Below are 14043 nucleotides of genomic sequence, written 5' to 3'. Positions count from 1 at the left end.
TTCTTCCTTACAGATTCTACTCAACCAAGATTGTAATTTAGCCCAGAGTTGTCCTACCTTAGTGCAATCAAAAATTCAATGATTTAAGTTTGCATCAGGTAGACAGCATTTTGCACAACCTAGAACCTTAGTTTTGGACCATTTATTTATCCAATAGGGAGTTAAATATACTTGATGTAATAGTTTTAAGTGAGATTCTTTTCTGTCCATTGAGGTGATGCTTTTTCCTCTCTAGACAAGCTTTGTTTAATAAAAGTAGGAGAAACTTCAGTTAAACCTGTATTTTCCCCACATTTTGTCTAGAGCAAGGAAAGATTATTTATGTTATCTACTTTAAGTAGATTGGCATACAAGTAAGAAATGTTATAGTTCCCTGTTGAGCAAATTTTAATAAGGCCGTCAATATCCTTCCAATCAAAATAAGCGGTGCTAGCATTGATTAATTTTGCACAGAAATGTCGGGCCTGTAAGAATGCAAAATAATTTAGATTAGAGGTTTGAAATTCAGTTTTTTTGTTGAAAAGTTTTAACTTTCCGATTAGCTAGGTCTATAAGTTGGCATACAAACTCTAAACCTTTGTCCTAGTGCGAAAGGGTAGTCTTGTAAGACAGGTATAAAATCTGGTATCTGATGACGGCTTAGGCCGAAACGCGTCATACCGTTTGTCTTGTACTTGCAAGTATATTTTTTATCGTTTTTATGTGCTGCTATTAAACTTAAAAAAAAGCTTTAAGTACTTCCTGAGCTCCGCTTTTTTTCCTTTTGAATTACCATAAAATCTGGATTACCTAATTGGGTAAATAAAGTGAGACTTTTGGGTTAATTAGACATTGACTACATAACTTGTTTCAAGCAACAAAGGCTTGAGCTTTTACTGGATGTTTTGGAACATGAGTTAAAGGGACAGTCTACACCAGCATTTTTATGGTTTAACCCCTTAATGACAACTGACGTACCAGGTACGTCATGCATTAACAAGCAGTTAATGACAATGGACGTACCTGGTACGTCAGTTGTCTAACAGAGTGCTGGAAGTGATCACAATCACTTCCAGCAGCTCTGAGGGTATTGCAGTGATGCCTCGATATGGAGGCATCCTGCAATACCCCTTTACAAGCCTCCGATGCAGAGAGAGCCGATGGTGCCTTTGCCCAGTGGGAGGAGGGAGCGTGTGCGCACATTAGCCACACTGACACCAATGAAGGAAGGGGGGAAAAAAAAAGTTAAAAAAAAAAAGTTAACATTTTTTTTTTTTACATATAAAAGGATCTGGGAGGGGGAGGGGGTGGGGGTATTGTGGGGGGGCTGCTACACTACAGAAATAAATTTGTATAAAAAATACAAATAAAAGTTATAAATAAAATTTAAATAGTTTGGTTTGTGGGGCCAAACTGGGTACTGGCAGACAGCTGCCAGTACCCAAGATGGCGGTAATTAGGTAGGGGAGAGGGTTAGAGAGCTGGAGGGGGGGATCAGGGAGGTTGGTGCTAAGGCAGGGGTCCATCACAACTAAAATATTTTATAATTTTTATTTAAAAAAAAAAAAAAACTCTTTTATTTAGTACTGGCAGACTTTCTGCCAGTACTTAAGATGGCGGTAACAATTGTGGGGTGGGGGAGGGAAGAGAGCTGTTTGGGAGGGATCAGGGGGTGGGATGTGTCAGGTGGGAGGCTGATCTCTAAAATTAACCCTGCAAGCTCCCTACAAGCTACCTAATTTAACCCCTTCACTGCTGGGCATAATTCACGTGTGGTGCGCAGCAGCATTTAGCGGCCTTCTAATTACCAAAAAGCAACGCCAAAGCCATATAAGTCTGCTATTTCTGAACAAAGGGGATCCCAGAGAAGCTTTTACAACAATTTCTGCCATAATAGCACAAGCTGTTTGTAAATAATTTCAGTGAGAAACCTAAAATTGTGAAAAATGTAAAGTTTTTTTTTTTATTTGCTCGCATTTGGCGGTGAAATGGTGGCATAAAATATACCAAAATGGGCCTAGATCAATACTTGGGGTTGTCTACTACACTACACTAAAGCTAAAATTAAACCTACAAGCTCCCTACAAGCTCCCTAATTAACCCCTTCACTCCTGGGCATAAAACATGTGTGGTGCGCAGAGGCATTTAGCGGCCTTCTAATTACCAAAAAGCAACCACAAAGCCATATAAGTCTGTTATTTCTGAACAAAGGGGATCCCAGAGAAGCATTTACAACCATTTGTGCCATAATTGCAGAAGCTGTTTGTAAATAATTTCAGTGGGAAACCTAAAGTTTGTGACAAAATTTGTGAAAAAGTTAACTTTTTTTTTTTTTATCGCATTTGGCGGTGAAATGGTGGCATGAAATATACCAAAATGGGCCTAGATCAATACTTTGGGATGTCTTCTAAAACAAAATATATACATGTCAAGGGATATTCAGGTATTCCTGACAGATATCAGGGTTCCAAAGTAACTAGCGCTCATTTTGAAAAAAAGTGGTTTGGAAATAGCAAAGTGCTACTTGTATTTATTGCCCCATAAATTGCAAAAAAAGCAAAGAACATGTAAACATTGGGTATTTCTAAACTCAGGACAAAATTTAGAAACTATTTAGCATGGGTGTTTTTTGGTGGTTGTAGATGTGTAACAGATTTTGGGGGTCAAAGTTAGAAAAAGTGTGTTTTTTTCCATTTTTTCCTCATATTTTATCTTTTTTTTTTAGTAAATTATAAGATATGATGAAAATAATGGTATCTTTAGAAAGTCCATTTAGTGACGAGAAAAACGGTATATAATATGTGTGGGTACAGTAAACGAGTAAGAGGAAAATTACAGCTAAACGTAAACACTGCAGAAATGTAAAAATAGCCATTGTCATTAAGGGTAAGAAAATTGAAAAATGGTCCGGTCATTAAGGGGTTAAAAAGATAGATAATCCCTTTATTACCCATTCCCTAGTTTTGCACAACCAACACAGTTATATAACTACACTTTTTACCTTTATGATTACCTTGTATCTAAGCTTCTGCAAGCTGCCCCCTTATTTCAGTTCTTTTGACAGACATCTATTTTAGCCAATCAGAGCTGGCTCACCTGAACTCCACATGTGTGAGCAGAGTGTTATCTATATGACACACATGAACTAACACCCTCTAGTGGTCAAAAACTGTCAAAATGCCCTGAGAGAAGGGCTTAGAAATTAGCATATCAACCTCCTAGGTGTAACTTTCAACTAACAATACCAAGAGAACAAATCAAAATTGGTGATAAAAGTAAAATTGGAAAATTGTTTAAAATTGCATTCTCTATCTGAATCATGAAAATTTATTTTGGACTAGACTGTCCCTTTAAATAAAACCGTCCCCTTGGGGGTCTGATTTTGAAACCAGTTCAATATCACTGAGAGATAATATTCTGAATCCAGGGATTTTGGACAGATTCTGACCAAATTGTTTGAAAAAGTTTTTGTCACAGATACCGGGCTGCAAGGGTTAAACCTCTACCACCTCCTGCCTCACCCCCTCCTATTTCTCTGCGGATTTGAGCTAGAGAGCAACCGTGATTTCCCAGACCTTATGTTTTCCTTATTTTGTGTCACAAACCTTGTCTTGAAAGAGCTGGTCTCTGACCATCATATCCCTCTTCGGCTGGCCGGGCTCCTGGAACTACCGGTTGGCCACAACAACCCAGATACAATGCAAGTGTGAACTTTGGTAAGCATAACGGTGTGTACCAGAAGCTTCATGCTGTAAATGATCGGATATTGCCAGCTGGCGCCCAGCTCACATACTTCATAATACAGCTAAAAAGGCTTCAGATGTTTTACATTTTGACGTGGAAAGTCTAATTTTAAATTATTTTTCAATATCAGCCAAGAGAGTTGCCACACTGAAAGAAATGTTTGACTTTGTTGACCTTGAGTGGTCAGAACTTCTTCGCCATGTACTAACAAGATGGCTGTCTCTTTATCCAGCAATTGACAGAGTTTTAAAAAATTGGCCAGCTGTAAAAGCTTACTTCCAAAGCATTGATGAGGGTGAAACACCTAAAGTTATATGGCAATTTATTGTGGATGAAGACAGTGAGAAAACAGAACTGGACCCACCATCAGTTCCTGAGTTATATCTCCAGTTTTTACACAACTGCTTGCCTATTTTTCAGACAGCCATATTAAAACTGGAGCATAATGACTTGATTGTAGTTGAGGTTTATGAGATCATGACAACAGTGAAAGGCAAACTAATCCAAAGACAGACAGACCATTTTTTTGGATACCTTTAGAACAGTGGTTTGATTTTTCAGAAAACAACTATTTATCTAAAATTCAGTGCTTAAATTTGAAGGAGAACCTTACATTTGATAACCTGGTGGCAGCAGTTGAAGCTCTAAATTTAGACTCGCTTTCAATAGATGACCTATATGAGGAATATGCTTGTGTTTGTCCACACTTTGCAATGATTTTTAACAGTACTGAAGCGGATGATGATCTCAACATAGATGTTAAATGGTCAACAATATTCATGAAAGCTGGACCTGAGAAACTTCCAAACCTTTTGAAAGTGGTTGCATTTGTCATCAGCATTCCATGCTCAAATGCAGCAGTTGAAAGAGTCTTCAGCATGATGGGATTGTGCTGGTCCGACACAAGAAATAGATGTAGAATTGAGCTAATAAATTTGGAACTTCAGGTGAAAATCAATTCAAATCAATCACAATCAAGAAATACACATTTAGACATCAGTGTTGAAAACAAGGTACTAAGCTCGTGCCATATGGTCTAATATGGAAGGATTTGAGTACAGTGAGAAAACCATAAAAAATTCTGTTACTTTATTGCAACTTGTTTTGTCGTCTTTTTCTATTTCTTAAGAGATAGATGTCTAACACATTAAGTATGATATGTTTAGGTAGACACTACCTAGAATCTTACAAATCACAAATAATAAAAACTGCACAGGCAGAAATATGTTTATAGCACTAGAGCATAAATTCGATACAGTGCGCTCATGAAAATAAGTATCCCTGATGGGATGGATGGGTAATGTACAAAGTATGCCACAGCTGACTTCGTTAAAGCAGGTACACATTGTGTAAACCTGTCTAAAGTGGTGAACATTTTTTTCCCCTTTCAAAATTTGGCACAAAAATAAAAAGGTATCAAAATCACCTTTTTTGGGGGGGTTGCGGTCCAGTGGGGGGGGGGGGCGGCCCAGGGGGGGGGGGGCTGGGGGGGGGGGCTTTCTGGGGGGGGGTGTCCCTGAATGGCAGTTTGGATATGTGGTCACCCTAATTCTGCTGTTAGATTTGTTGCAAAGGATGAGTTCAAAGGAGTCTGGCTGCAGATTGGAGCTCCACTCTAGACAGGAAACATGTGACCTCCACTCAAAGCTTTTTTTTTTTTTAATCAACTTTAAAGGGACAGTCAACACCCGATATAATAGGATCCCATATTGTTTAAACACAATAGAAGATCCGCCTGCACCGCATCCCTGCTTTATTACCTTTTCAAACGTCCTAGTAATCGTCAACGTTATTTCTTATATTCTGCTCTAAATATGGACGCCTAACTCCTCCCCTTCATGCTTCTTCCCCATCACTATGCCACTACAGGCACGTTCATGTAAGTTTAGATTACACTCATCATACGTCATCGCGCATGCGCAGTTCTTATTAGCAGTCAGAATCGGAAAGCCGGTGACAATTACCTTGTATTTCCTAATAAGGTACTGTTAAGTATAGAATCCGGAAGGAACATATTTGCGGTATAAAGTTCCGCTTTTTGGTTCCTATGCTATTGCGCATGCGCTAAACTCCGTGAACGAGCTTGCAATTTGACCGAGGCGGATGCTTTTAAATAGAAGGTAGCTACGTAACTGTGGGGGGAGTTAGGCTGCCATATTTCCATCAGATTAGAGCAGGTATCGTCGATGATTACTAGGAGAAGGAAGTAGGTAAACAAAAGGGGTACGGTGCAAGCGGATCTTCGTTTTTGTTTTTAAAATATCGGATACTGTTATGTCGGGTGTTGACTGTCCCTTTAATATAACAAACAACCTATAGACAATCATTCTGAAAACTAAACATTTTGCAGCTTTCTTGTTCTTAATGTTCATTCACAGTGGTTTATGCTGATTGGCATTTATAAAGTAACCACTGTGACTGTCACTTATAAGGTAACCACTGTGACTGTCACTTATAAGGTAACCACTGTGACTGTCATTTATAAAGTAACCACTGTGACTGTCACTTATAAGGTAACCCCTGTGACTGTCACATATAAGGTAACCACTGTGATTGTCATTTATAAGGTAACCACTGTGACTATCATTTATAAGGTAACTACTGTGACTATCACTTATAAGGTAACCACTGTGACTGTTATTTATAAAGTAACCCCTGTAACTGTCATTTATAAAGTAACCACTGTGACTATCATTTATAAGGTAACCACTGTGACTATAATTTATAAGGTAACTACTGTGACTGTCATTTATAAGGTAACCACTGTGATTTTCATTTATAAAGTAACCACTGTGACTGTCATTTATAAGGTAACCACTGTGACTGTCATTTATAAAGTAACCACTGTGACTGTCATTTATAAGGTAACCACTGTGACTGTCATTTATAAAGTAACCACTGTGACTGTCGTTTATAAGGTAACCACTGTGACTGTCATTTATAAGGTAACCACTGTGACTGTCATTTATAAAGTAACCACTGTGACTGTCATTTATAAGGGAACCACTGTGACTGTCATTTATAAAGTAACCACTGTGACTGTCGTTTATAAGGTAACCACTGTGACTGTCATTTATAAGGTAACCACTGTGACTGTCACTTATAAAGTAACCACTGTGACTGTCATTTATAAGGTAACCACTGTGACTGTCACTTATAAAGTAACCACTGTGACTGTCATTTATAAAGTAACAACTGTGACTGTCATTTTTAAGGTAACCACTGTGACTGTCATTTATAAGGTAACCACTGTGAATGAACATTAAGAACAAGAAAGGTGCAAAATGTACAAGGGTGAAGTTGGATTCTTAATCAGTCAGCTTCTTATTCTGCAACTGATTACAATTTGCAAAATAAAGATATTTAGCATTATTTTTATTTTACATTTTATTAAAAAAAAATCATCTTATATTGCAATAATCAGATGGCAAACAGGGCATAATTTTGATTGTTTCTCATAAGTAACTGATATAATAAAGGGGTTAAAATCCTTTGCGCCACTCATTTATGTGTGGAATACACAAGGCGGGAGCCTCTTCATGGGACAGACATGTTATCAGCCTTGTCCAACGCTCTTTATGGCAAACAAATTGGTGAAAACCTTGCAACTTTATATATTGTACCTTTTATAAATAAGTCATTGGTATTTAAAAAGGATAAAATCCTTTGCGCCACTCATTTATGTGTGTGTGTATATATACACAATTCGTTACCCATCATAGAATAGACATGTTATCAGACTGGCCCAGCGCTCTTTATTGCAAACAAATTGGTGCCAACCTTGCCACTTCATATATTTTACCTTTTCTGAATAAGTAATTGGTATTTTAAAAGGGTTAAAATTATTTCTGTGTAGATATATGCAGGGCTTTAACCACATTTATAGGATAGACTTATTTTCAGCCTGACCCAATGCTTTTTAAGGCAAACAATCTGGTGCCATCCTTGCCACTTCATACATTTTACCTTTTCTGAATAAGTGGTATTTTAAAAGGGTTAAAATCCTGTGGGCCACTCATTTTTGTGTGGATATATACAGGGCATGAGTCCCTTTATAGCACAGACATGTTCTTATACTGGCCCAATGCTTTTTATGACAAACAAACTGGTGCCGACCTTGTCAAATAACATATTTTACCTTTTCTAAATAAGTTACTGCTATTTTAAGGGTTTCTTTGTCATATAAATCTTTGGGACAGTCTGAAAACACTTGGATTGTACAAAGGGGCTCACGTCCTATATAACCAAACAGAAATCAGTGCCCAAAGGATTTTAACCATTTTAAAATACTATTTACTTACTTAGAAAAGGTAAAATATATAAAGTGGCAAGGTTGGCACCAGTTTATTTGCCATAAATTGCATTGGGTCAGGCTGAGAACATGTCTCTCCTATGAAGGGGTTCACGCCCTGTATATATCCACACAGAAATGAGTGACCCAAAGTATTTTTACCCTTTTAAAATACCAGTTACTTATTCAGAAAAGGTAAAATATATGAGATGACCACGTTGGCACAAGTTTGTTTGCTACAAAAAGCTTTGGGCCAGGCTGAAAACATGTTTATTCTATGAAGGGGCTGACTCCTTGTATATGAATGGACTCACTCCTTGTATATATCCACACAGTAATGAGGGCCCAAAGGATTGTAACCCTTTTAAAATATCTGATTCCTTTTTAGAAAAAGGTCAAATATATGAGGTGGCAAGGTTGTCACCAGTTTGTTTGCTTCAAAAAGCGTTGGGCCAGGGTGAGAACATGTTTATTCTATGGAAAGGTACACGCCCTGTATATATCCACAAAGAAGTGAGTGGTCCAAAGGATTTTAACCCTTTTAAAATACTAGTTACTTATTCAAAAATTTAAATATATATGAGACGGCAACGTTGGCACCAGTTTGTTTGCTACAAAAAGCGTTGGGCCAGGCTGAAAACATATTTATTCTATGAAGGGGCTCACTCCCTGTATATATCCACACAGTAAAGAGTCTCCCAAAGGATTTTAAGCTATTTGAAATACCAGTTATTTATTTAGAAAAGGTCACATGAAGTGGCAAGGTTGGCAATAGTTTTTTTTGCCATAGAAACCATTGGGCCAGGCTGAAAACATGTTATTCCTATGTAGGGCTTCACACCGTTTATGTATCCACGCAGAAATTAATGGCCCAAAGGATTTTAATCCTTTTAAAATACCAGTTACTTATTCAGAAAAGTTAAAATATATGAAGTGTATATCAATGAGATCATCAAATTATGGTTCTATCTATAACCCATACACTCATATTCCTTAGGGGAGTGCAGGGGGTGCCCTAGTGGTATACAGTTTAATGCCAAAGAAAAAGAAAAAAGAAAACAGACTTTACTGACTGTTACAGATGAGGAACAGGACTTGGGAATTATTATTTCAGATGATTTAAAACTTAGTAAACAATGTAGTAATGCAGCGAGTAAGGCTAGCAGAATGCTTGGATGTATTGGTAGAGGTATTTGCAGCAGAAATAGTAAGGTTCTTATGCCACTTTATAGATCATTAGTTAGGCCTCATCTTGAGTATTGTGTGCAGTTCTGGAGGCCATATCTTCAGAAGGATATTAACAAACTTGAATCTGTGCAAAGGAGGGCTACCAAAATGGTACATGGTCTAAAAAATAAAACTTACCAGGATAGGCTCAATGACCTAAATATGTATAGCTTAGAGGAGAGAAGGGAAAGAGGTGATATGATAGCAACTTTAAAGTACATTAAAGGGTTTAGTAAAACTGAGGCTGTGGGTATTTTACATAAAATGGAAAATTCAAGAACAAGGGGTCATGAGCTCAAGCTAAAGGGTAGTAGATTCAGGAGTAATTTAAGGAAGCACTTCTTTACAGAAAGAGTGATTGATTTATGGAATAGACTTCCTCAAGAGGTAGTAGCAACAAACACTGTGGGGGACTTTAAAAATGCATGGGACAAGCATAAGGCTATCCTACAAACTAGATAAGTTTATACTGTTAGGTAAGGTCGGGCAGACTTGCTGGGCCTATGGCTCTTATCTGCCGTCAATATCTATGTTTCTATGTTTCTAAAACCACTATTTGGCACACACTTAAACACATAGGTAGATCCGCAGAAAGGGAGCCAAAAAAATAAAACAACTTTTACTGTCAAATATTAAAATACAAATATTGGAGCATCTGGATTAAACACACTATAATTGTCTATTTCAAAATAAGACAATAATCGTTGAGGCTCTAACGCCTAGATTACGAGTTTTGTCGGTAAAGCTGTGCTGTGCTAATGCTTAGTTCCAGCTCACCGCTCACCTGCAAACAACGCTGGTATTACAGGTTTTTTTCAACCCGGCGTTAGCCTCTAAAAAGTAAGCGGTGAGCAAAAAAGCAGCGTTCAGCTCCTAATGCAGCCCCATTGTTTGCTATGGGGAAAATAAATCTATGTCTACACCTAACACCCTAACATGAACCCCGAGTCTAAACACCCCTAATATTACACTTATTAACCCCTAATCTGCCTCCCCCGACATCGCCGACACCTACATTATATTATTAACCCCTAATCTGCCGCTCCGGAAACCGCTGCCACCTACATTATACTTATGAACCCCTAATCTGCTGCCCCCAACATCGCCAACACCTACATTATATTTATTAACCCCTAATCTACCCCCCCAACGTTGCCGCAACTATATTAAATTTATTAACCCCTAATCTGCCGCCGCCAACGTCGCCGCCACTATAATAAATTAATTATTAACCCCTAAACCTAAGTCTAACCCTAACCCTAACACCCCCTAACTTAAATATAATTTAAATAAATCTAAATAAAATTACTACAATTAAATAAATTATTCCTATTTAAAACTAAATACTTACCTGTAAAATAAACCCTAAGATAGCTACAATATAACTAATAGTTACATTGTAGCTAGCTTAGGGTTTATTTTTATTTTACAGGCAACTTTGTATTTATTTTAACTAGGTACAATAGTTACTATTTAATAACTACCTAGCTAAAATAAAGACAAATTTACCTGTAAAATAAATCCTAACCTAAGTTACAATTACACCTAACACTACACTATCATTAAATTAATTACCTAAACTACCTACAATTAATTACAATTAAATTAAATAAACTAAAGTACGAAAAACAACAAACACTAAATTACAGAAAATAAAAAAATAATTACATTTTTTTTAAACTAATTATACCTAATCTAATACCCCTAATAAAATAAAAAAGCCCCCCAAAATAATAAAATTCCCTACCCTATACTAAATTACAAATAGCCCTTAAAAGGGCTACAATACCCCCCCAACATTAAAACCCACCACCCACACACCCAACCCTACTCTAAAACCCACCCAATCCCCCCTTAAAACCTAACACTAACCCCTTGAAGATCACCCTACCTTGAGACGTCTTTACCCAGCCGGGCACAAGTGGACCTCCAGACGGGCAGAATTCTTCATCCGATCCAGCCAGAAAAGGACCTCAAGAGGGGCAGAAGTCTTCATCCAGGCGGCATCTTCTATCTTCATCCATAGCGGAGTGGGTCCATTTTCAATCCAGCCGACGAGGAGCATCCTCTTCAAACGAAGTCCAACGAAGAATGAAGGTTCCTTTAAATGATGTCATCCAAGATGGCGTCCCTTGAATTCCGAATGGCTGATAGGATTCTATCAGCCAATCGGAATTAAGGTAGGAAAATTCCTATTGGCTGATACAATCAGCCAATAGAATTGAGCTCACATTCTATTGGCTGATTGGAACAGCCAATAGAATGCAAGCTCAATCCTATCAGCTGATTGGATCAGCCAATAGGATTGAACTTCAATACTATTGGCTGATTGCATCAGCCAATAGGATTTTCCCTACCTTAATTCCGATTGGCTGATAGAATCCTATCAGCCATTCGGAATTCAAGGGACGTCATCTTGGATGACATCATTTAAAGGAACCTTCATTCTTCATTGGACTTCGTTTGAAGAGGATGCTTCACGTTGGCTGGATTGAAGATGGACCCGCTCCACTCCGGATGGATGAAGATAGAAGATGCCGCCTGGATGAAGACTTCTGCCCCTCTTGAGGTCCTCTTCTGGCCGGATCAGATGAAGAATTCTGCCCGTCAGGAGGTCCACTTGTGCCCGGCTGGGTGAAGACGTCTCAAGGTAGGATGATCTTCAAGGGGTTAGTGTTAGGTTTTATTAAGGGGGGATTGCGTGGGTTTTAGAGTAGGGTTGGGTGTGTGGGTGGTGGGTTTTAATGTTGGGGGGGTATTGTATTTTTTTTACAGGTAAAAGAGCTGATTACTTTGGGGCAATGCCCCACAAAAGGCCCTTTTAAGGGCTATTTGTAATTTAGTATAGGGTAGGGAATTTTATTATTTTGGGAGGCTTTTTTACTTTATTAGGGGCATTAGATTAGGTGTAATTAGTTTAAAAAAATTGTAATTATTTTTTTATTTTCAGTAATTTAGTGTTTGTTGTTTTTCGTACTTTAGTTTATTTAATTTAATTGTATTTAATTGTAGGTAGTTTAGGGAATTAGTTTAATTATAGTGTAGTGTTAGGTGTAATTGTAACTTAGGTTAGGGTTTATTTTACAGGTAAATTTGTATTTATTTTAACTAGGTAGTTATTAAATAGTTAATTACTATTTAATAACTATTGTATTTAGTTAAAATAAATGCAAAGTTGCCTGTAAAATAAAAATAAATCCATAATTTATTTAATTGTAGTAATTTTATTAAGAATATTTAAAATTATATTTGTTAGGGGGGTGTTAGGGTTAGACTTAGGTTTAGGGGTAAATAACTTTATTATAGTGGCGGCGATGTTGGGGGCGGCAGATTAGGGGTTAATAAATGTAGGTAGGTTAATACATTTTAACTAGTGTTTACGAGGCGGGAGTGCGGCGGTTTAGGGGTTAATACATTTATTATAATAACTTTATTATAGTGGCGGCGACGTTGGGGGTGGCAGATTAGGGCTTAATAAATGTAGGTAGGTGCCAGCGATGTCCAGTCGGCAGATTAGGGGTTAAATATTTTATTTAAGTGTTTGCGATTTGGGGGGGGCTCGGTTTAGGGGTTAATAGGTAGTTTATGGGTGTTAGTGGTCCTTTTGCACTTTAGTTAAGAGTTTTAAGTTACGGCGTTAGCCCATAAAACTCTTAACTACTGACTTTTAAATGCGGTAGGAGTCTTGACAGGAGAGGGTGTACCGCTCACTTTCTCCAAGACTCGTAATACCGGCATTAGGAAAATCCCATAGAAAAGATAGGATACGCAATTGACGTAAGGGGATTTGTGGTATGCTTGAGTCACGGAGAAAAAGTGAGCGGTACACCTGTACCTGTCAGACTCGTAATACCAGCGGGTGTTAAAAAGCAGTGTTGGGACCTCTCAATGCTGCTTTTTAAGGCTAACACAAGACTCATAATCTAGCCGTAAGTTTGCAAAATTAAGCAGATTCCAACAGATTCTAAGATGTCCACCGAGATAGAAAAAGATCCCTAAAAAACTACTGACTATGATTTGGTGCTACCCACATAGGTGGGTGAAGGGTGGGGCTTATCAGACTATCTCTTGGTAGGCAGCTGCTTACAATTATTGTGAAAAAGATACGGCTTGCAGTGACTAAGGAATGGCCAGAATTACCTGTATATCAATCACAGAGAGCACGGAAATAAAGTATAACCATGTCCAGATTACTCACAGACAGGTGAACACCTAACATACATTTCTCCTGGGCTTTCTTAGAGCCTCAACGATTTGACAGTAAAAGTTAAGTTTTATTTATTTTTTGCTCCCTTTCTGCAGATCTACCTATGTGTTTAAGTGTGTGCCAAATAGGGGTTTTCTTTATTCTTTTTTGGGGGGATTACAAAATATATGAAGTGACAAGGTTGTCACCAATTTGTTTGCCATAAAGAGCGTTGGGCCAGGCTGTTAACGTCTGTTGTATGAGGGGGTTCATGCCCTGTATATATCCACATATAAATGAGTGGCCCACAGGATTTTAACCCATTCAAAATATCAGTTACTCAAAATTATGCCATGTTTGCTATCTGTTTATTGCAATATAAGATGATTTTTTTTATAAAATGTAAGTTTGTTTAGGTTTTAGGAAAGTGTATTATTTTATTTAAAATAAAAATAATGCTATTTTGCTTATAAATCTTTATTTTGCAAATTGCAATCAGTTGCAGAATAAGAAGCTGACTAAATAAGAAGACAACTTCAGCCTTGTACATTTTGTAGCTGTTTTGTACTTAATGTTCATTCACAGTGGTTACTTTATAAATGTCAGTCACATTGAT

The sequence above is a fragment of the Bombina bombina genome, chromosome 7, assembly GCF_027579735.1.
Source record: "Bombina bombina isolate aBomBom1 chromosome 7, aBomBom1.pri, whole genome shotgun sequence".
Classification (NCBI taxonomy): Eukaryota; Metazoa; Chordata; class Amphibia; order Anura; family Bombinatoridae; genus Bombina; species Bombina bombina.
This window is presented reverse-complemented; position numbering follows the sequence as displayed.